The following is a 24,602-nucleotide window of genomic DNA, read 5'->3' as shown; positions in this document are numbered from 1 at the left end:
ACATTCGTGAGGTCTTGTAAGATGTTTGTCACTTGTCTGTTCACTCAGTCAGTCCCAGCAGGAGAAATATTTGTAGTAGAGTGTCTTCTGTGATAATCCAGCTGGTATTTAGAGTCAGAAGACCACTTTTTCCCTTTGCTGCAGAGCACATACGGAATTCATCTTACCCAAATATAGTCCACAGAAAGAAATAAGCACTGCAGGGTAAGATTTGTCTGCACTATTTTAGGCATTGACCTCAGGATGAGAAGATTTCTGCCATCGAGCACCTATTTATCTTCACTGACAGTACAGTGAGCCTGTGATGACTCACTCAGATGTAGGAGTCTACATCTGGTCTGACGAATCCTACCTGGAGTCTTTTGAAGGTAAGGGCAAGACCCTGAATTGGAGGCAACTTCTTACAAAAAGCTAGTGTAAAAAGCAATTGTGCATAGCCGGCCACAGTGCTGAGGAGATAAACTACAGCAGGACTGAGGCACTTAAGGTTTAAAACACCTCCAATAGAAAATGTCTGTGATTCAGGAATACCTGAGCTTGTTCCTGCTACATTTAATCTTGTTTGATTTATATTTCCATCCAAGTTGGTGTTACACATTGCTAAGTGGAAAGCTTGATGCTCCAGTGATTAACAAGGACTTGTTTAAATTGGGTATCTGCTGATTAAAACAAAATTCATTAATTTAAAAGGCAACAGCGATTCCTAAATAACAACTTATGTAAACAAGAAATAGATGGGAGAGCATGTCATTGAACTTCAACAACATAGCAGATGGATCCTTTACCTACCTGGTAAATTCATCTGACTCAGACATCTTTTCAATTACCTATATCAATGTTTCCACGCAAGTCTCTTTTTTTTTGTTGTTTTTCTTTGTATATTGGAGACCAAACAACCACACATTTTAGAGCATTTATCAAACTATTATCTTAAAATGCATTCACACACCTATAGTTTATTTCATTTGGTTGGTTGGTTGGTTGTTGTTGTTATTGTTGTTGTTTTACATAAAAAAATCTTTTGGCTTCCATTCTATATAACTACAACATCTTTCCTATCTGCAAATTTTTCTCAAATGCCTTTATGTAGACTGCAACATTCTTAGCACTCACCAAGGCAGCCACTAGTGCCACCAAACCGAGCTGACTGTAGACAAGACATTCAAAAGATAAGTTTCTTCCACAGATAACTAAAAAGTATCTCAGCAATCCAACAACAGATTTGAAACTGAGGGTAATCTCAGGCAGGAAAAGGCTTTAGGACTAATACTCAAATAAAAAAAAATAATGAAAAGCCTGGTACTTCTGAGGGGGGAAAAAAGGAAGAACTGTCCATTCTTTGTTGAATAGGGATGGGTATATTCCCTGAGTGGTAAGATACACAGTCTACAGGGTGTTTCAAAAAGATGGACTCAATCTCAAAATGAAGTGATTTCAAATTAAGTCCACATTTTGAAACATCCTGTACATCACAACTATATGATCATGCAAAAATAGGAAACATTTCACACAGATAAGGAACCATAATCTACAGCTAAAAACTGACTCCTGAAAACAGACAATAGTTTCTTAAAGAAAAAAGTTGGAAATAATTGTGCAGATACTGTGCACCTTTGCCTTATTCCAAGGCAGAAAACTGCTATATTTTGGAAAGCAGAAGCTGCAATCACAAAGCTAGATTCATCTTCCCACAAAACTTCGTTACCAGCTGGATGAAACCTGAGGCTTGGCTATATAACAGATAAAGCTTAAATCAGAAATCAAACACTGAAATGTGTTAAAAGTTAGGTTGAATAGTTTAAATGTTTGCATCATTGTACTCCCACGCATGGGCACCAATTGGTTCCCTAGTCCTATTAGACAAAAGAGCTAATTTGTTTATTTTTATTTTCATCATAGCACTTTGCCCAACTGTACAATATGAGCAGCACTCTATAAAATCAGTGGGTGTTACTTCTATTTTGTAGCTGAAGAAATGGCCCTCAATTTTAAGGGTTTTCTTTAAAGGCTTCTTCAACTGCAGAAATTGAGCCATTTTCCTCATAGTGCTGCAGTTTTGTGAAAAAACCCACAATTCTATACATGACTAGAAGGCACTCCAAGTCATGGAGTTGGATACTGATGTCTCAATATTTTCCCTTAGAAAATGGAATTGAATGAATTCAGCACAATGCAATATTGCAACATTCATTTTCAGTCATCTGTCATATTTTTGCTTAGCTGAAAAGAGAAAATTATTCTGTAGAGCTGAATCCAAATACAAGATAAATGTATTTGTTGCATTTTCTTTACAGATGTACAGGTAAATTACTTTTTGATTTTTTTAAAATGAAAAGCCTTTTTTTTTTTTTTTGTGAGACATGAAAGTGTACCTCTGAACACATAACTAAGCTGAAGTAAGAGATATTTGAAGCACAATAACACACCACATCTCCTGAACAGGCAGTGCTCTTTTATGTACTTACAAACATTCTGTATTTCAGAGATGTATGAAGTCGTAATTAAGGTTATTTTTTAATAACACTTCCCAAGAAGAAGCAAGGTCTTTTAAAGAAGCTTTTAGCCACAAGTTAAGCCATGTTTGACAAAAGCAACTACGAACTTTCTTCAGGAGCTAATTTGTAAGTCTCTAGCTCTCAAGAACTGAAATATCTGTGATCATGAGTTGATCCCACTGACTCAACAAATTCACATTGGGCAGTACAGCAGAGCACTCATCCCAGCACTCAGCCAGCTGTCCACAGCTTCAGCAGCCACAACACGGTCAGCAATGCCACAAAAATCAATATGAGTGATAATACCTTTCACTAATAAAGAGACCCAGAGACTTCATGCAAAATCAAACAGTTAGAAATTACATTGATCTCTTTCTGAAAGAGATCAAACCAGAGGAAGAGCTTAAAAGCCAACACTGTAACATGCTTTTCTACCATATTCAAGAGGCTAATGCAAATAAGATTTGTTGTTATACTGTGTCGAAGTATGATAGGCCTGGAAACAATTCTTGCCCAATGAAAGAGAGGAGCAGGGGTTTTTATTGTTTGTTTTCAGTAATTCTGGGAAATGACCTAGACTCTGTAGATTCAAACAGATTAAGAGCTAGTAGTGCAATATAACAAATACAGATTAATATTGGAATGCATTTCCAGTTCTAAAATTACTCCAGTGAAAAGTGACTTTGAGAGACACCTTCTTGACACATTTTTGAGGACTACATTGAGTAACAACGTAGAAAGGGAAAAATTAACAGCAATAAGCAATAACATTCCTGATGAAGAATGTAAGTAAAGAAGCTATCTTTGCATTGAAAAGAATGTGAATTGTTTAGTCATTATTCCTTCAAGGAACAAATAAAGAGTCAAATACAAACTGCTGCTGTGAAGAAAAGACTGAATAGTTCAGTTGCACTTCTAAATACTTTTACTCTTGGAATCCCATGAAAATACTATTTTGCTGATTCAAGTTACTCACAAGGAATGTGAGATAGTTACTGTAATGTGTAGGGACAAGATGACCAAAAGGTAGCTCATTTTGTTCTTTGAAAAATATACTGACAGAAACAGGGAAATATTTAATGAACACAGTCTTCAGAAGAAGATAAACCTGATTCATCACTCTGTGAGGCTAGAAGGCCAATTAACAGCTTTCTGGTGTTATTTTCTTTTTGCTTAGTCTTCTCTGGAGTTTAATAGTAATTAAACATCTGCAACAATCAACCTCATTAATATAAAAGAGAGAGCTTAAGCTTGAATAAGAGAAAACAAACCTAAATAAAGGCAGAAAATGCTTTGATAAGCTTAAGTTGGTCCTGTGAGCAGGGACTGCAATAAATGATCTCCAGAAGTTATATGTAACCTATATTATACTACACTTCCATAAATTACTTTTCCTGGCTCACGCTGACCCTGTGGAACTCACACTGATGTGTATGAGGAACTGAGTGGTGGTGCAATGTCAGGCAGTTCACCAGTATTCACTTTGAAAATTCTACAGAACAGGTAAAATCAGAAACCTTTGAAAGTGCATGTGGTGTATCTATTAAAAAAAAAAAAAAAAAAAAAAAGTCTGGAGTAGGAATGCGGAATCACAGAATGTTAGGGATTGGAAGGGACCTCAAAAGATCATCTAGTCCAATCCCCCTGCTGGAGCAGGAACACTTAGGTGAGGTTACACAGGAATGTGTCCAGGTGGGTTTTGAATGTCTCCAGAGAAGACGACTCCACAACCCCCGGGCAGCCTGTTCCAGTGTCTGTCACCCACACTGAGAAGTTTCTTCTCAAATTTAAGTGGAATCTTCTGTGTTTCAGTTCTAATCCATTACCCCTTGTGCTACCGTTGGTTGTCACTGAGAAGAGCCTGGATCCATCCTCATGACACTCACCCTTTACATATTTACAAACATTAATAAGGTCACCCTTCACCCTCCTCTTCTCCAAACTAAAGACACCCAGCTCCCTCAGCCTTTCCTCATACAGGAGGTGCTCCACTTCCTTAATCATCTTTGTTGCCCTGCGCTGGACTCTCTCCAGCAGTTCCCTGTCCTTCTGGAACTGAGGGGGCCAGAACTGGACACAATATTCCAGATGTGGTCTCACCAGGGCAGAGTAGAGGGGAAGGAGAACCTCTCTCAACCTACTAACCACCCCGCTTCTAATACTCCCCAGGATGCCATTGGCCTTCCTGGCCACAAGGGCACAGTGCTGGCTCATGGTCATCCTGCTGTCCACCAGGACCCCCAGGTCCCTTTCCCCCACACTGCTCTCTAATAGGTCATTCCCCAACTTATACTGGAACCTGGGGTTGTTCCTACCCAGATGCAAGACTCTACACTTTCCCTTGTTATATTTCATTAAATTTTTCCCCGCCCAACTCTCCAGCCTGTCCAGGTCACTGGATGGCAGCACAGCCTTCTGGTGTGTCAGCCACTCCTCCCAGCTTCGTGCCATCAGCAAACTTGCTGATAGTACACTCTATTCCCTCATCCAAAGCACTGATGAATATATTGAATAATACTCGCCCCAGTACTGACCCTTGAGGCACTCCACTAGATACAGGCCTCCAGCTGGACTCCGCCCCATTGACCACAACTCTCTGGCTTCTTCCCTTTAGCTGGTTCACAGTCCACCTCACTACCTGATCATCCAGACCACACTTCCTCAGTTTAGCTGTAAGGATGTTGTGAGAGACTGTGTCAAATGCTTTACTGAAGTCAAGGTAGACCATGTCCACCACTCTGCCATCATCTATCCACCTCGTTATGTCCTCATAGAAGGCTATGAGGTTGGTCAAGCCTGACTTCCCCTTGGTGAAGCCATGTCGACTGCCCCTAATGACCCTCTTATCCTTGATATGCCTTGAGATGGCATCAAGAATAAGTTGTTCCATCACTTTCCAGGTATGGAGGTGAGGCTGACCAGTCTATAGTTAGCCGGGTCCTCCTTCTTGCCCTTTTTGAAGACTGGAGTGACATTTGCTTTCCTCCAGTCCTCAGGTGCCTCTCCTGTTTCACAAGACTTGGCAAAGATGATGGAGGCTGGCCTAGAAATGACCTCAGCCAGCTCCTTCAGCACCCGCAGGTGCATCCCATCTGGACCCATGGATTTATGAATGTCCAGATTGCCTAATTGCTCCCTAACCCAGTCCTCCTCAACTAAGGCAGACTCCTCTATTGTCCTAACTTCCACTGGGGCTTCAGGGGTATGGGGCTCCTCAAGCCAGCTTTTGGCAGAGTAGACAGAGACAAAAAAGGTCAGAAGTATAGCCTGGTCAGCCTAACTCAAATATTCCTTGAGACAGTATAACAAAATTACTAATTTACAAGCCCCTAAAAAGCCAGAAACAGCTACATGAATTGCCAAGGCAAACTGATGTCAAATAATGCATTTTATTCTACAATGGTTCCAAAATACTTGAAGGAAATGGATGTGATGTCTTGTATTTTTCTTAAAACACCAAGAATGTCCAGTAGTTGAGGAGTTAGGCTTGGTTTTCTAAGCTACTACTGTCAATAATGATAATAAGTCCCTGACTCTCTGCTGGGCATCACTCAGGTAAATAGGAGTAATCTTGCTGTCTAGGAGTAAGGTTTTTAAAGTAGCTTGGATACTCTACTGGAGGTACTTATACTATATTTTCTAAATGACTACCCTAGCTGAAATTGTTATAATCTATCTACAATTCGCTGAAAACTGTATGCCAAAAATTATTGGTGTTCACTATCAAACCAGAAGGATGTCCTGTGGCTTTTTGCAAAAATCCAGCTTGCTTCTGATGTTTCTCGGTATTTTCTTTAATGACTCATATGAGAGGGGGGAGTGTTCTTTATGAAATTTGTATACAATCTGAAGTTTAACGTAAGTTGCAAGCCCTCTGATGTAGAAATAAAAGGAAAGAAATATCTTAGTTAGCTGGAGTAGCAGTCTGAAATAAATAAGATGCAATTCAGCAAGGACAGGTGAGAAGGCAGGACTATTCAGCTGCACAAATAGAAGATGGGAAAGAACTTGATAAACATTAAGTTTTAGATAAGAGTATCAAGCCTGCATACTGAAGGAGATTAGAATGTCACACAGCTGCACCATATCTACCTACCTCTTTCTGGCTTGTAGGGGCAGATGGGTTTGTGCAAGACATGAATTAACCCTCACCTTCCTTCCATGGCCACAGCAGGAATCCTGCCTCTCATCTGAAATACTGTAATTAGAGAAAGACGGGAGCAATTGGCATGCCAATAAGAGCATGACAAGGATAATCAGAGCCTGAGGAAACATGGCTTGTCAGGGACAGTTGAAAGAAATGTGGTTGCTTAGCTTAGAGAAGACAGAGAGGAAAAGTAATCTTGGGATATATAAAAGGCTGTTGCAATTACTTTGAGAGCATTTTCTGGTGAGGGATGTATCTTCCAGTACTCTACAGCACTGTAGTTCTGGTGAGAAAAGCAAGTATTCATCTAATATAAGCCTAATTTTAGGCACCAGGAGGATCCATTCTCCACAAGATAAATGACTAAGCTGTCAGTACAACAGTGTTTGTCATTTTGGCTCACATCTAAAGGAATTTTGCAAGAGTCTGTAGATTGGTCACCAGAGTACATGCTCAGTTACAAGTGAGCAAATTAAGCTGGTGAAAAGCAAAATCTTTCACTGAACGTAGAATACTGTGTATGAAAAACTTCTTTGCTCACAATGTGACCCACAGATTGTAGCTAGGGGACACAGTCTGCAAACTGTCCAAGTTTGGTTATGTGTCTATATGGTCAACGGATGGTGGTGGTTGTCTTTCTAGGCCTCCAATCCATTTTTAGCTATATACTTATTATACTATAGCAAATGAAAACTGTGAAGAGGAATGAGAGGAGGAAAAAGAGAATGAGGAGATACACAACAAGAATTCAGCTAAAGTGAGATGGTGCAGACTGAAACCCACCTACATTTTAACATCAGAGAAGCTCCAGGGCAAATGCTTTCCCTCAACATTCATGTCTGGTCAACCACACGGCCCTCTCATCTCCACTAACTTTGACAGACTTTTAAACACCTGTTTCATATAGATACATCCACATGCCAGTGATTTAGCTGGGGGATTGAAAGCTACCCTGGGTGCTTGCAAGTTCCTTCATGGTCCACCCATACCTGTTCTTATTCTTAACTTCCCGGTATTTTCTCCTGCTCCTTTTGCTTGTCAGTTCCTTTCATGGAGACAAGCTTTCATATGAGCAGCCAGAAACCATCATCCAGATATTCCCTGCTGGTGCTGTATGAGATGCTGGAGCAGAAATCATCACTAAGCTCCAGAAAGGAGCTGCATTACTTAAAAGAGGCCTTAAATAAATGAACCCAATTGCAAATAGACTTCCTTTGCTGAAGGACTTGTCGATGTGTATATTTTAATGGTATGTTTTCTAGTGCTGGAGCTCAAGGCAGTAAGGATGAAGGAGAGCATGCCTGACAGCTGCATCTCTGTCCCTTTCCACTGCTGTGAGGAGGGAACATCTTGTAACAGTTGTAAAGAGAGTCCTGTCCCAATCCTGAGTTGTCTGTACTTTGCTAAGATGTGTCCTGCCTTCACCGTCAATACATTTTGTGTAACTGAGCAGCATTTGTTCATGCTTCCTCTTGTCCAAGCATCAAACAGAATAGCTTTGCCTCCAATCTTTTATAAAAGAAACCACTTGTGGTTTTGTAGATGTTGTAGACTTCTGGGAGGGGAACAACTTTTTCCAGGCAAAATAGAGAAGAGCCTGGTCACCGATTGAATAATTTAAATTCCAAGTATTGTGGGAGGGAACAAAGTGTAAGCAGGAAAGAAAGTGCTCTTGCATTCAATGTGCATTTTCTTGCAAATGTCCCTCATAACCTTGAGCTTGAATGGCAGCTGAGAAGCAGCACTGTTTGCAGCTGAGGAGCAGCAGTGTTTATTTCCACAGGCAAAAGCTCTTGCTATAGCTGAGGTCTCTTTATAACTTCAGTAAAAACATAGTCAGCCAGTATGAAGACATTAATGGAAGGATCAAAGAATGTATAGAATCAAATATTGGATTTCTGTCTGTAAAACAGAAAAATCAAAAATGCCTTACTACTTCACTGAAGTTCTTGGAAAGAGAACCTGAGAGCTGTGAACACGCTCAATAAGCTGTTCTCCTAATTGTCTGTATGCAGGCAGTTTATTTCATTGGCAGTGCAGTATTAATCATAATGAAAGCTGATTATGTTGCAGCAATATAAGGGATACACTATCACAAAACTGCACACACATACAAAATTCAGTATTTTCCCTCCATTTATTAGATCACTTCCTACAAAACCCACATGCAGAAAGTCTCTTGTCTGGCAATCTTTCAAGCTGAGGAGGGAGTCTCTTCGTATAGATGCCTGCTACAAGAAAATACAGAGATGCTCTTGTAGAATTACCTAAAAGAATCTTGCATCTGTACTGTGACCCAGAAAAATCAATGCAAAAGCTTCTCTTAAACTATCTGAGCAGAAAGGATTAGCCTATTTGAAAAACACATGGTGGAAGGGTGGTTTTCTAAAAGGTTGGTTAGCAATTTTTAGATGAACCTTTTCCCCCACCCTACAGGAATATGCCAATTCAATAAGTTGCATGTTTATCAGGGACACACTAGTTCAATTTAGCTTTCCAAGACAAATGCACCTGCCCTTCCACCACCTTGCCTTTCACAGGGCTGACGGACTCCCCGCAGTGCAGCCAGATGATAACAATCCTACAAGTCTGAGCTTGACTGGTGGTTACAGAAATTTCAGCTTCCATGAGTCCGCCTTTTAAGTATTTTGAGCTGGGGAACCCTCTTGATTTTGCTTTGAAAGTCAAAGAATATGTTTGTAATGTGAAGCAATAGCTCTGGTCTTCTCCACCCCATACACCTTCAAAAATGAATATTCCAGACCAAAACTCTCTTTATCATGATAGAAAAACCAAGTAGGGAAACCTAAGTTCAGACCTGTCCAGATTCTCAGTGCTGTTACATATCAACAGCAACTGAAGACGAGTAAGTACCAGAGCAGTTTTCTTCTGGAGGCAGCAGAATCTCCCCTCCAGGACTTTTTTTAAGAGCAAGGTAGACTTAGATTTTTCAGTAAAGCTCTAGGAAGAGCTGAGCTTGTCATAAGGCAGGGCATGGACTACCTGACCCCTGCAAGCTATTCTGAGCCACATTGCTTTTATTCCAGGCCACTGGACAGAACAGTACCTTGTTCCATTTCAGATTTCTGGACACTGTTTATATCCTCTGCATTTGAAGCTCTTGAGATTGAGGCAGCTTTTAAGCATATTATTTCCAAAGTAAACCTTCAGAAAAGGTGGGATAGGTTGAGTGAGCAGCTTACAGAGGAAGAGCTGTGTGCAACTCTTCAGAAAACTCTTGCATTAGCACTGGGCCCACCCCTTGGCTTTCTCCTCCAGTGGAATAAATCCGCTCTGCTCACCGGGAACCTATAAATGAGAAAAATACAAGCAAATTAAATAGGAAGGTATGAGAAGGGACAGAAGCTTCAGGGTCAGCTGCCTCAAAAATATATAAACAGGTGCCCTGTCAGCTATTTATAAGAGAAGGTCTGAGGAAATTAAAGTATTTGGGTCTTTCACCTTGGGTATTCATGACAAAGAAATAACTCAGTGCTATATACTTTGTTATAATGGTATGAAGCTGAAAAATGCATACCTTCTTCTGAGGATGCAGCCTGCAGTGTGCTGATGCTGAAGACAGTCTCAGAATTTATCACATGGAGAAAATGCCAAAGATACTGTCTACAAGGCCAATATGTCCCCAAGAACAGCTCCCCATGCCCAGCATCACTTTAAACCTCTTTTTCTGGGGTCCCTCATATGTAAGTGTAGAGCAGGACGTTGGTTGGACAGTCATCTAGCAGCCCACTGTCCGCCACCTCTTTCATGTACTAAAAGAAGGGACCAGCAGCGAGAGACCTCATGCCAAACCAGGGGGGCATGTATTTTTGTGATGGGAGGATACATGCATTCAAATATTCATGTCTGCCTGCAAAATGCTTATAATTTGTCATAGAAGAGTCTTGGCAAGCTCAGTGAATAAAGAGAAATCTAATCAGTAAGTACCTTAAATACTTAATTGAAACTGGACCATTCAATGTTAGAAATAGTTGATTCTTTACTGTTATATGTAATCAGCCATACTTCCTCCCTCGGCAAATTTTTACTAGTATGCCAATTTTTCACCCTTAGGGCCCAGTTCTGATTACCTGCATACTAACACTACACTGTTGCACAATGCTGGCGCTAATGCAATAGCTCTCTATTCATTGTGGTGTATGCAAGATCAGAATCTGGCCCTCAAAGCCTGATTTAAGCCTAACCTGGATGATTCATGCCTTTGAGATCTCAAAATGAGATTACTGCAAAGTGCTTTATAGTGGGCTGCCAAAAGGGCTAATCCATTCCCTGAAGCTAATGCACAATACAGCGACTTGATTGTTATCAGAGGTGGGCAGAGAGGGATCTGCCTACTCACTACTTGTCTGTCAGTATTTGCTGCTTTTTGATGCCTAGAAAATGTCTGCAGTTCTGCTTTTAGCTTTTAAACCTATTAACAGGCTGTAAATTGATGTTGCTAAGGACATTTGTAAATCTACCTTAGGGACTTATAAATAGTTTATAATATTGAATTGTTCCTGCTTTTGCTAGCCACAGGAATCCTATCAGACCTATGAGGGTAATTTCCAGTGACTTCTGTCAAAATGAACATTAAAACAAAGTGGTGGACTTGGCCATGCCTTTCACTTGGTCCACTTTTGCAAATGCCATGCTGTGAACAGGCAGGTAATGAGTTATGTTTCTGACCAGAAGCCCTCCATCAGTCTTTCATGATCAGATTTAAATTAATTTGAACTTGAATCTTTCCATGTGAATTTTCTCTTTTTTTCTGGAAAACTGAAACAATTTCTATCATATTAAAGTTCTTTTCACACCTCTTTTTTTTTTCCCCGATAAGGATCGAAACACAAGCTCACACAGATTTGCATTGCACTTACATGACTCCAGGCAGGCTTTGCAATACGCTCCACAGAAGCAGTAAATGCAGCAGAGGTGTATTTATGCCTGTGGCATGATTTGCCCAGAAATCCTTTCCCCATGAGTCCATGGGTGCAGCAGTCAGACCCTCCACCCCTGTGCTATGCTATGAGGCTGGATGTAGCTGTGAAACTACTGGGAAACACACAGGAAAAGAAAAGATAAATTGAAGTATTTGCTGCAATACAGAAGACCAGTACGGTGCTACACACTCAAGCCAGGAAGGTGGGTAGAGATTTGAAGATCTATTGTAGCACACAGAATTTCCCCCACAGTGCACATGATGACTTTCTGGGAAGCTTAAATTAGTATGTATTTTGTCAGCCCCTACTCTTTAATAATATCTTTTTTAATAGGGGCAGCTGGATCTAAGGCAATGCCATCAATCAACACTATCAGCTGTGGCTATATTATTTGTACTGTTGATTCTTGTCCACAGTTGCAGGGCTCACAACTTTGGAATTAGTTTGGAATAGTTTCAGGCTTCCAAATTTGAAATGGTTGACAGTAGGAAATTGGTGAGATTTTCTATCATTAGCAGGATCTAGGAACCATCATGGGTGCCAGCTCCTGGACATAACTTCACTTCTGCTGTACTCCACCAAGGCAATCAATTGACAACCCTTAAAAGCTGGCTCCAGTTCTTATACTGACCAGCAGTTGGCTTATAAAGGCTGAAAATTACAAGGGTAACAGTTACTTTAGCCCTCAGTGGAAAATATTAGCAGTAAGGTATAAGTACAAGATACTCCCATGAACTAATGCCAGAAAAAAAAAAAAAAAAAAAAATCTATTTTTATCCCCATTTCATGCATACTTGAATTTAGGGAATTAAGACTATGATGTCATATCAGTTCCAAACATTCAAACTTACCTTTCTTCTATATCCACTTTCTTCTATATCCACTATATTTCCTACTTCAGTGTTCAAATTGTTGCATTTTATTGGCAACAAACAAATCCTAAATTATTTTTATTATAATCTCCACTTCTAATTAATTTTTAATAATGGAATACCTTGCCCCTATCAAGAAATAAGGATATTGTGGCACAAACTATGGAAGCCAGAAAATAAAGCCATATCATTTACTTCCTTAGAAATATTCATGGCTAAGTTTTCTTCAAAAATCAATTAAAATGATGCTAATATTTGTTTATGGATTCAGTTTTTGGATCATGCTTAGAAGCCCCAATAATAATTTGCTATTGCCCTCTGTTCAGTATTGATGAGGCCACGTCTAAGCACACCATGTCCAGCTTTGATCTCCCAGTGTCAAAGAGAACTCCATAAACCAGAGTAGACTCCTTTAGTCTGGTGCTAGAGGATGAGGGGTGAGATGAGCCTGAGACCGCATCCTTCTCAGTCTGTCCAGGAACAGATCTGGTTGCTGTGAGAAGACAGAGGTGCACAGCTGCAGGAGAGTAGGCAGCTGTGACAAGATGCAAGAAAAGGGAAACTCCAGCTAGGTGGGCAGAGAGAAAACTCACAAGGAAGGAGATTCAGTGTGGAAACAAGGTGCAAGATAGGCTGTGGTATACCCATCCTTGGAAACACTCAAAACTCAGCTGGATGAAACCATGAGCCATCTGACCTCACTCTGAAGTTTACCTTGCTCTGAGCAGGGTGTTGGAGTAGGTGACTGCACAGGTCCCTTCTGACATAAATTATGTGTATCTGACTGTTCCACTCTAAGTGCTCTGTGAGATCACCATTTTGGTAAAAAGAAAGGAGCAACATAGGTTTTAATTCTGGAAAGCATCTGCTGTTAATGAAGCTAACACCCTTTGTGTAAAGAGCATGAATGGAGAACACAAAGTACACATGTATGCATGTGCACACCATCACCTTACTGAAAACGGAAACAGAGGAAAAAAATAAAAACATAACAGATTTTTAAAAGCTAACACAAAACTCCTGTGATTTCATCAAATTCTGGCAAGAACATAAAGGAACTTGATCATAACCATCATCATTTTGCTTTGTCAAATTCTCAGATGATCCTTGAGGCTAAGGAGGAGACATATCCCAAAAATAAAAGTTGAGAGAGTTATACAACTCAGAAGGTATATCAGGGATCACTGGAGGCCTGATGTTTTCTCCAAAATGTTATCTTAAGATGTTTCAGAACTTTTAGACCATATAACTTTATTTGTTAACATCATCTCCCCTTGCCCTCCTGTGCCTTACTGCATGTTCATCTGTGGAAGCTGCGCCTAAGCTGTTTTGCAGAACTGTGTCGGTGTCCATGTCTGCAAAGCAATGAATGCATGGTTCCCAAAAGAATAAATCACCTGCAGTGAGCTATGACTGGAAAGATACAAAGTTTAGGAGTCCCAGAAATAGTCAAGATCATACTAAGAAACAAGAGACAAAGAAAAATACACCCCAGAGGAAACAGCAAAATACAGGGTTATGAAAAGATCCACAGCATCTCAGACCTACATTTTTGCTTTCTACAGATGCTCTCCTTGACCCTCCTCCAAGAGTTTTGAGAATTCACTGCATAATAAGTATGTCCATGCCAATATGGCATTTAGAGGTTTTAAAATATTCCATCTCTTATAAAAGTGGTTTGCAGTTTTTCTGTCTTCGTGCTCTAAATATTTCCCAAAAGAAACACAAACTCCCATAGAACAGGATGACTTGAGGGACTCTTGCACAAGCCCATCACATGGATAGATTTTTTCTTCTCTGTTACTTTTCACATATGACTCCATGAAAGGAATTTAAAAATACCTAAATATATTAAAAAAACATTGACTTGGAACAAAGACAGAAACAAACTCTGGCTAGACTAACAAAAGCAGCACTTCTCAGTTCTTCCCTAAGCTTATCTAGCAAGAACTTTAAAATAATTTTTTTCATTATTTTCTCATGATGAAACACACAATGACAACACACAAGATTTTTCAGACAGTGCCATGTATCCCAGGTACTAAGAAAACAGCTTTGCTCTAGTTTGAGATGTCTCAGAACCTCTTGGATTTTCTTCTGCTCTTTTCCAACAGCTCTTGAAAGGATTTCTCCAGGTTCCTAGATGTATTTTTGCATCCCAGGCACACTTCTCAGATATCCTCCTACGCTGAAGCTATTTCTTGTACCAGGCTCTGTGCTTTCCCTCCTGAAATTCCCTCACTTTCTGCAGACAGGATTTTCCTGAGAAAAAGGCCCTTTCATGCCTCAGAAAAGGTTAAAGACATACCATGCATTGGCTGGGCTGTGGTAGCTTTTCACAAGCCTGTTTTTAGCTTGTGCTAAACACAGCACAGCTCAGCAGAGCTCAATGCCTGTTCAGTCACATCCCACTTCACTTGCTGTGGGTTAAGCACATGCACACAATCACTGATAAACTCTTAATCTTGTCATCTGCCAGTCCTCAGAGAAAATATTGCTGACCTGCACATTGAATTACATTAAAGATTTGCACCAGTTTATGCGCTTACACTGCACTGGGGAGAAAGCCAGTATGTTGAAATCATTGCAGCTATTCACATAAGCAATTGCTTGCCAGCCTGAGCAAGGGGTTCATTGCAGGGACTCCTATCAGTCATCATAATCTTTCTCTTCAATAGCAACTTGGTAACAAACAATGTTTTTGCAGATCTGATTTCCTATCGAAATTCAATGTGTTGCCATCTGCTTGCCAGATTTTTACAGCTATGCAAACATACTTTGTGACTAAATAGTATTCATTTACTGTCCTTTCACTTTAATGTACTAAAGATGACTTAACAGACATCTGACATTTTTCCTTGATAGAGAAGATTTAGCAACAACTTCAGTTTGTGGGCATAAAAAAAACCACAAAACCCCAGCCTTGTATTTAATCCAACATCCCTTTGGAGGGTATTTTTACATCAATAAAGGTGAAGGTAATGTTTGTTTAATGACAGCTGAGGAGCTTTAGACTATATTTTTCTTTTAAGTCCAGGGGATCATATATTCAACATAGCTAGGAAGAGGTACCTGAAGTTCTGCTAAAAGTTTATGTTTTTGTACTTTTCAATCTACTGGGTCTCCACTGGACCTCCAATCCCACATCTTCATTGACAAGAACTAGGAGGTGCCCGAGATAAATACAAATACATAGAATGGAAGTTCAGAGCCCAGATTTTCTTCTGCCCATGGTGAAGCTATAATTATGTCTCTCTGATTAAAGGAAAGCCCACAGTAGCCAAGCACCAACATTACCTGGAATAGCCTAATGACTTCTCTAGCATGTATCGTTTAATAGCAATCTACAGCTAATTATATAGATCTCTCTTATTGGAAGGGAGAAAACTCCTGTTCTAGTAGATAATTCTTTCATATGAAGCCATGATCCAACTACTTCCTAGCCACCTGTGTAAGCAAAATGTTGTAGTAATTTAGGTCCTAATATTTTCAATCTGAAAAGGGGGGGGGGGAGGGGAGAAGCACAACAAAAACCAACCAACCAACCAACACAAACAAACAAAACCACTCAACTAATGGCAAAATATACATTATTCCTGTTTTTTCCAAATGAGCCTACCCACCTCATATTGCATATATGCCCTGGCTGTGTTTACTACCACAATTAACTGTGTGAAGATCTAATGACACATAGACATCAGCATGTTGTTCTTCGTATTTCTACAGATAAAAATAATCTCTACATTTGAACTAGGAAAAAACACTGTTTTCACCTAGAGAACCAGTAAGTTCTAATAGATCTTAAGTTCATAAATAAACTTTGGGTAATTTTAAATGTAAAGTATTAGCTCTGTGATAAAAGTGGTTGGGATTCAAAGCTATGCACATAGCTACCAACATATGGACAGCAGTTCTCACCTTTTCAAACGTTGTTAACAATTCCCATGTACTTGTGCATAGTTATCTGAGCAGAAAGCCACAAAAAAAAATAATCCCACAGTGGCTATGAACTGACTCATTCAATCCCCAAATGGCTTGAACATACACAGAATGTGTATACAGCAGTCCCTGTGCTGTATTTCCTAAGCATCAAGTTTATCTTCTGGAAATGTACTTTCCCTCATATGAAAAATCTGAGAAAAATTAGAAGTATGGAGTTGAAGTGGGCTAGTTTTGTCCTTTATTCCCATACGCTCTAAAATAGCAATAAAATGAAAGCAGTTCCATGTAGGATGACCCAAAGACTATATGGCAATAAGGGCAACTGAAATTAAATGGCAATCTAGGCTTCAAGTTACAAAGCAGGTATGTAAAAGGCTTTGAGCTGCTCTTAAGGATAGAAAACATTCAGTAATGCTCTGTTTGTGCAATTTCCACCATCATAAACATATTCTCTGAGGAATTTATACAAACAAAAAATTAGCAATTAACTAAATATTCAAACAAATAAGGTGATTTCAGAAACTCAGGCAAATCCTAAACTTTAATTAATTGCACTGTTGAACCTCAAGTGCTGATAGCACATTTTACCTCCCTAAAGTAGATTCTGAAGTTAGCTAATCAATAATGAAGCAAACCTCTCATTTGTTCCATAAATAGCAATGCATTCACCCACTTTGCAGAGCACAAGGAAAAACTGATGTTCCCAGAAACTGGGTAGGTTGAAATGCTGCAACTCCTGATAACAAGAACTTTGAAATTCTGCCAGCTGGATGCACAAGATAACCTTGCGTGAGTTGATTTCTAGAGGTAGTAACTGACTGATTTCTTTCCCTGCAACAGATTCATCCAAACACAATGTTTTTGTCAATTTTTCTGCTGAAGAAACTGAAAAAAAAAAAGAAAACCAAGAACTTATTCTTTTGGGGGAAAAGCAAGGAGGTATTGCAGGAAATATGATTAAAGGCAGAGTGGAAATTTTAGAGACAGATGAAATTATGACCATATTTCCTCAGAGGATTTTATTTAATAACAGATAAGTAAAAAGTTTCATTCCGAGCCTGAGTATCTGCTGCCTAACAGCCTAAACATTTACATTTGGACAAAATAAGTGCAAAATGCCACCATTTAAAATCAATGTTATTTTAAAGCCTCACAGATGGAAGCAATTCCACAAAATATAAAGCAATTTGGAAACAAAAGCTGCTGTCTTACATCCCCAAGTGAGCATCCAGGCAGACTCACCCAAGTGATGATGCCCGATTTAACCAGACTATCAAACAGAGATGCCCCTTCCACATGAGAACACCCACCTCCACAAAGTATTTTAATAAGATTTTAAAGGAACCAAAATCACAAGGCAAAACTCTGTCAGACTCCTGGGCAGTTAACTTGGGGAGAAGGGCAAGAGGAGACAATTTGCTTCAGGATCCTGCCACAAAGTGGAAAGCTTTGAAATGCAATTAGGTCTGGCCAGCCACAGTGGAAGGAAACCATCGGTTGCTGCCTGTAAGTGTGTGTATGCACACAGAACAGAGCTTTCTGCAGTTGCTGGTGAAACACAGAACCTTCCCTAAAGCTGTTTGAGGTTCTGCTAAGTTCTTGGCATGGTAAAACACTGAGGTTCATGTCGGCACATCTGCACTTTATACTCACCTGGCAAGATCTCAGCTCACTTCCCACCCAGCCTGGAAGTCTGCCTGGAGTGTAGGACTCCCAGAAGCATCATTTTGGTCATACTGTTTAGGTTTGTTGTAAACATTTGGCTTTAAAGTCTACCATATACCTGGCATGGTTTTGTAGGCTTATGCTGCTGCTCATGTTCACCATGGTTGGAAGGGAAAAGAGATTAAAAAAAGGGGTCTTCTCCTCACTCAGCCACATTTGAGAGCTTTCTGTTCTTCTCGAGACTGTCATCCTGACAGAGATCATAATTTTTCTTTTATCACCAGAACAGCTGAGCATCAGGAGGCAATAACCAACACAACTTCATCTCTGCGGGCAGGTCCCTACCTCTGGCCCTTTCACAGCTCCTACTTTCCTTCCCATTCACACTTTCCCCTTTTTCACTTACCCTAAATCTTTCTCATTCTTCAACCACAAAGTATACTTGTAGAAAGGGTACAGCATACGTGCCCACAATAACATGCTACCAGCAGGCAAGCTGCTTGCCTCAGCACCAAACCACAACCTCCATCCAGTCACTGCAGACACCTGCCAAGAGCAAAGGTGGATCATCATGACCTGATACCAAGGCATATGGGGAAAAAAAAAAAAAAAAAAAAAGGACAAAAATGACCAATATGAATCCTTCAAAACTGAGATGAGGCTCTGATGCTCACCAGGAGAGGACAAAAAGGGAAAAGATCATATTTGAAAGCATCTGAAACAGAGCAGTAACTGTTTGGTTTGGTTTGTTTGTTTTTTCTCTCTGCCCAGGTTTTGTTAAAAACAAGACCGTTTCTCTTTTAGTGATTTTTCTTTCAGCTAAGTTCTTCTAGGTGGCTGTACTTTTCTGAGTTTTAGCCTGCATATTTTTCCTAGGATGCTGTACTCAGTGCTGATAAGAGACCAACGGAATGCTGAAGAAGCTCTTGTTCAGATTTATTACTATGGTAGCTAAGAAAGACTGTTAAGTTTTCCCATGTTCCGTTGTGAGAGGGGTGTGTTTGAGGAGGGCTGGATGGAACAGGTGACTAGAACTGACCAACTGAAGTATTCCATCCCATAACCGTCATACCCCCTGTATAAGAGGGTGATCACAAGAGTCACACAATGGCCGGCATCTAGAGAGGCCCCTGCCCGTCTGCCTGTGCTCTACAGGCCTCAGGCCCTGCATCCTGCAACCAGGTTCCGGTTTGCTGTGCAGTCCCGCCCATGACTTCCGGGCACCTGAGCTGCAGCTGCTGGAGCCGCCAGCTCCGCACACCCAGCTCTGCTGCTGGAGTGACGCCAACTGCACATCTAGCACGCGAGATTGGTTTTGTATATTTTGTGTATATTCTCTATTAGTAGCATTAGTAAAACCCTTTAAAACTCTCGAACTTGAAGTCTAAGTCTCTCTTTCTGTCCTCTTATCTTTCCAAACATTTTTCCGATCTAAAGGAGAGGGGTGGCGGGAAATGAGGGGATAACAGGGAGCATCTGCCACGGTTTATTGCTGCCTTGCCTTAAACCTTGACACTCTCTCATTAGCTGCACAAGACCCAACATCTGTATTGGCTGGACCTGCAAGTACACTTCATTTATCTATCACTTGGTAGCCAAGAGAAGCAAAAGATCCTGTCAACCCCTCTTGCAGCCATCCAAGTTTTCTCACTTGTGGACTGACCAGCTCAGTGTGCAGGGTGTTCTCAGGGTGAGAAAGAGGGTGACTGAAATAAAACTTGGGAGTGGTCAGAGCTGAGCCTTTGCGTGGCCAGCAGAAGGTGAATGGCAGCTGATGATGCTCCTTTAAAGCTTCCCTTTTGCGTGTCCACCTTGGACATTGTGCCTCAGCCATGCTCAAGTGCTCTTCTGCTTGTAGCAGAGGATTTGGGGAAATTCCTCCAACTGGGAGTAGCCACAAGAGAAACATTCCCCCCACAAGACATCCCAACCATACCTCTCTTGTCCTTCTGAATTCATGAGCCAAGGAGAAGTTGTTGTCCTGCTGCTCTGGTCTGACAGGTCCTCAAGGCCACAAATTGCCACATCCTGGCTGGATGACCCTAGGTACACCTCCTCATAGCTGTGTGACATCCTGCTCCAGATAGAGCTGGCTTTCCCCCGCTCCTCATTCATGACATTTTATCAACAACTTCCCCAGCCTTCAGTGGCTTATATCTTTGCTTCTGGAAAAAATAAAGATCGCATTGTTCAACTGCAGTGATATTTCTGTAAACTATTTATAAATCTGTATGAGTATAAAAGGCTGTAAATAGCCAGTGGTACAAACACAGCTGAGCCACATCTCAGGCTGAAAACAAGGGCTTTCCTCTAACCAGCATCCTGAAGTCAGTGCTTTCAATTTCCTTTATTTATGGCAGACTTATAACCAACTCAAAGCCCCAAAATGCTAAACTGTGCCTGATTTGTAGTGCACCTCAAATTTCAACGCAATACAGAAGGATGAGTCAATCGATGTTCGTTAACATAAATAAATTAATTAGCACAATTAAGTGCCTTTTTTTTCATTTGGATTAAAGTTGAGAACAAAGAGAAGTCAATCAAAACTGCTTTTTGAACAGCACAGTGCATTCAATTAGTTCGTACTGAAATCAGGTGTAACACCCGTCACATAACTTTGAAAATTCTTATATTTAGTGAAAAACAACTTATAATGAGGAAACCACTGTGACTGCTGTGCAAAGCTGTAACTAATCTCTCCCATATGAACATTCACTTTGGCCTTTACTAATAAAATAGCTTGGCCATCTCCAGCTCTGAGGTTTTTCACCAACAAACCCTGAGTATACTCCAGACCAACATGATTTTAACTGTCACAGTTACAGATGGCAGGAGGCAGCGAAACAAGTCCCAGGCAGTGAAAAGACAGTTCCCAGGCTGAAGGTGAGTCTCATAACAGAGCCATATGTCGTATAACAAAAGCACATGGAGCAAAGCTGTAGGGAGTCAAGCAGAGCATGAAGATTTAGGGTTGGTTAGTTGGCGGGGGGGGGGGGGGGTGTTGTTTTTGTTTTTGACAGTGGTTGTTGTTTTTTTCCCCCCACATGAAACACAAGGCACCCCTGCTGCCTGCCTTATGTGGATGGAGATCAGCTGGGAGAGGGCATCCTGCCAGCAGAATGAACTATCATGACTATCCCTGAGCTTCCCACACCCAGCATTAGATGACAGTTCCTCCTTTCCTAGCACAGATGTTGTACACACCACTTATTTTTCCCAGCAGTATTGATCGGGAGCTTCCTACCTTTCTGCTCACATCTATCTTCCAAATGCAGGTTACACTATGACCCCACAGCTGTGCTGAATTCTCTAATGTTATTCTCTAACAGCTCTGGGATTTAACAGAAAACTTAATTTGGATAACCAGAGATATTCAATATCTAAAAGACAAAAAGGGTGCTAAGAGCAGCAACACCTGCAGTGCTGACACGGGGTGGTGGTGCAGAGGGTGAGAAATTTGCCTTCTGTTAAATGACCACAGGGAGCACCAAGAAAAAAAACACAATTACAACCTGAGAATTACCAAACTCTGCAGCAGGTAGGCACACCCAAAAAGCAAGCCCTTCACTGTTGATCCAACTTCACTGTGGTTATTTGACCAAGACAAGTTTAATTAGTTAATAGTAGCAGATAAAGAGCCAAACGTTACTGTGCTCCTCCACAGCCCAGCAGTAGGGTCTGCTTGTGCCTCTAACAAAACCACCCTGAAGTTCAGAGGCTGCTACTGGTCACCCCAAGGCTACTGTAAAATCCTCAGCCTTATGACTGCAAAATCCTAAGCTGCAATAAGGTAACCTGGCCAAAACCAAGTGATGCCTCTTGTTCCCCTTTTAATTGTCTTCTCATCATAGCTGCAGATGTGATTGTTGATGGTGCTGAAAGTACAAAATACATGTTAACAGGCACAGGATGAAGCCTTTAAAAAAAAAAAAATCTGTTTATTTAAATCAGAGCTGACCTTTGATAATGCCATATCCCACAAAAGGTGAAGAAGGGAGATTCCCCTGTGAAAATAGCTGCCCCTCTTTAGCAGCCCCATATGCACTGCTTATATGCTTATTCTTTAATATTTTTGAAAAAAACATAGCTTCCGTTAGAAGTGTTAGCTAGGAAGCCTTGCTTTAGCTGTCCTGCTTTCTCCATTTGGTATTTGGAGAACAATTTTGAGACAAAAGGAAGAGTACATTAATACTTATCTGAAAGAAAACCAATAGACCAGATCCTTATTAATCAAAGTCAATTAAGCTACATAGTTGGGAATGTGATCCTGTGTTTACAGACATACATTTTGCAGTCAGACTCGTTTTGTGCAGTTTGTCCACCAGAAATGGTATTCCCATACTTTAACTAGGTATTTAGTGACACAATTTATAGAAAGAAAAATAAATGTCATTGCATTCTCAGCTTTATGTGGAAAGGAGCTGCTGTACTTCAGAGAAACAAATGGAATTTGTCTGCCCACAGATAGGAGAGTCCTAAACTAATTAAATGGGTTGCTTATCTCATATATGAGATTCAGGCTTCATCTTTCAAAATGAGAGGTTTGGGGTGGGGGGGAAGAATATTACAGGCTATCAGCTATATATATATTTATATGAGTGGCTGAATTAATCTTTGGATGTCTCCCAGAGAAACTGAGAAAGTTCTTGTGTTGTCTACAGAATATAGAGAGTAACCAGAAACGGTTGTGATTTGTCCTTCTTCAACATGACCTTGTTCAACTTCCATTTGAGAGATAAGACTTTCCTAGGGTCACACAGCTCTTATCTACCTTACCTGTCCTAATCCAGGAAACTGCACCATGTTGAATTTAAATATCAGAATTTTTTTAGATGGCAAATACCTGGTCATCTTCAACCAACTATGAGAAACAGGAGAAGCATGGTGAAAGAGAGTAAATTAAAGCCAAAGAAATATGTCCCCAACACCATGCATTTAGCTAGTGTTAAGCAGAACTAAGACTGTATTCAAAAGCATGCAGAAAACTTAGATTAGCAATAAAGTCAGATTTTAAATAAGAATTAGAAAAAGAAAATTTTCTAAGGGAGTTGGGAAGAGATGGAACTGTAAGCAATTCACAAAATGGCCTTTTCTTGCTCTTTTACTTCCTGAGACCTCCCTCTGCTATGCAGTACTATCTATTGACCGGAGTAAGTTACTATAGTAGACAGACTCCAGGTTTTAATGGGGTGTGGAAATTCCTGTACTATTTGAGAACGAACAAGTGAACCTATTGAAACGTCTAAACTGAACAATTCTTAACATCTTTTTCCTCTCCTCAGGACCTCCATCACTGCTTTAGCAAGTGAATTGCACCACTGTTACAGAGATCAGCTCAGAACTTGTAACTGGCCTGAGCGTGCCCTCTTTGCTCAAGTTTGAGCACCAGGTTTTCAGCCCCCAGTGGAAGTCGATGGAAGAGCTGGTCACAAACACAGAGGGCAAGTCCAGGGGGTAGTCTGGCAAATATGAATTAGGGCAAGAAACTGCAAAGCTGCTCTTCAACCACAGGGCACAAATTATTATTATTTTTATGTAATCCTGCCTGACACCTTGATGACCTGCAATCGAATGGTAACATTAGTTAAATATATTCATTTATACTCTGTTTTCACCGATTTCACAACATTCTCTAGATATAAGAAATATGGGCAAGTGTTATTTGAATGCATCAATTCAATCACCTCGGTTGTTAAACTGGGCAGAAATCTTATGACAGACACAAACAAAAAAATTAAACCCTTACTGCAGCAACAACAAATTATAGATTATCAGGAAAATATTAATAACTGTTTAGATGAGACTTTAGCAAAGAGTCTAAGGTAATTAAATGTATCTAAAGCTGTTAAATCTTTAACAATCAGAATGATACAGGACTTAAGCATAGAATGAAGTTTTACCTGGCACCCTCAGCTCTTCTAAACTGGGTCCATGAGTTACTGCACAGAGAAAACTGAAGTATCAGAGGTCACTTAATAGCTCCAGTACCATTACAGATATTAAAAACTTGAGCTGTATTTAGGCAGTTAAACAGAACATGAAATACCCATGGACAGGGACTTGCATCCACCTTCATGCACTGTGGAGACAGCAGTGGGTATCCAAGAATGCAAAATAAAAACTATCAAATAAAAAAGTGCACACGCACAAATGGTCACAAGTGGAGGATCAGAGAAAAAGGCAGCAGAACACTGCAGCAGAACAAATATCCTTCTGAGATATATCCTGGGGGAAGATCCATTAAGTTGCAAAAATACTCAAGATTGATGTTTAAGTGCTTATTAGTGAGACTCCCACTCCTGCAGCAGCATGCATCTACTTCTAGGTAGTTCATGCCAAATCATCACAGAGTTATGCCCACTGGGAGAAGGTGCTTCAATTAGAGGTTACATTTATAATGTAATTAAGTACCTAATTTATTAAAAGGAATGCAATTCACATCAGTTTCTAAGTGGCAGCAGTAGCATTTAGAGTATGCTACACAATCCCTTTGTTTTAATAATTAAACTATGTATGCCCTCGATTACAGCAGTTCCAA

Source organism: Streptopelia decaocto, assembly GCF_964273445.1.
Source record: "Streptopelia decaocto genome assembly, chromosome: 4".
NCBI classification, from domain to species: Eukaryota; Metazoa; Chordata; class Aves; order Columbiformes; family Columbidae; genus Streptopelia; species Streptopelia decaocto.
Note: the sequence above shows the minus strand (reverse complement) of the source record.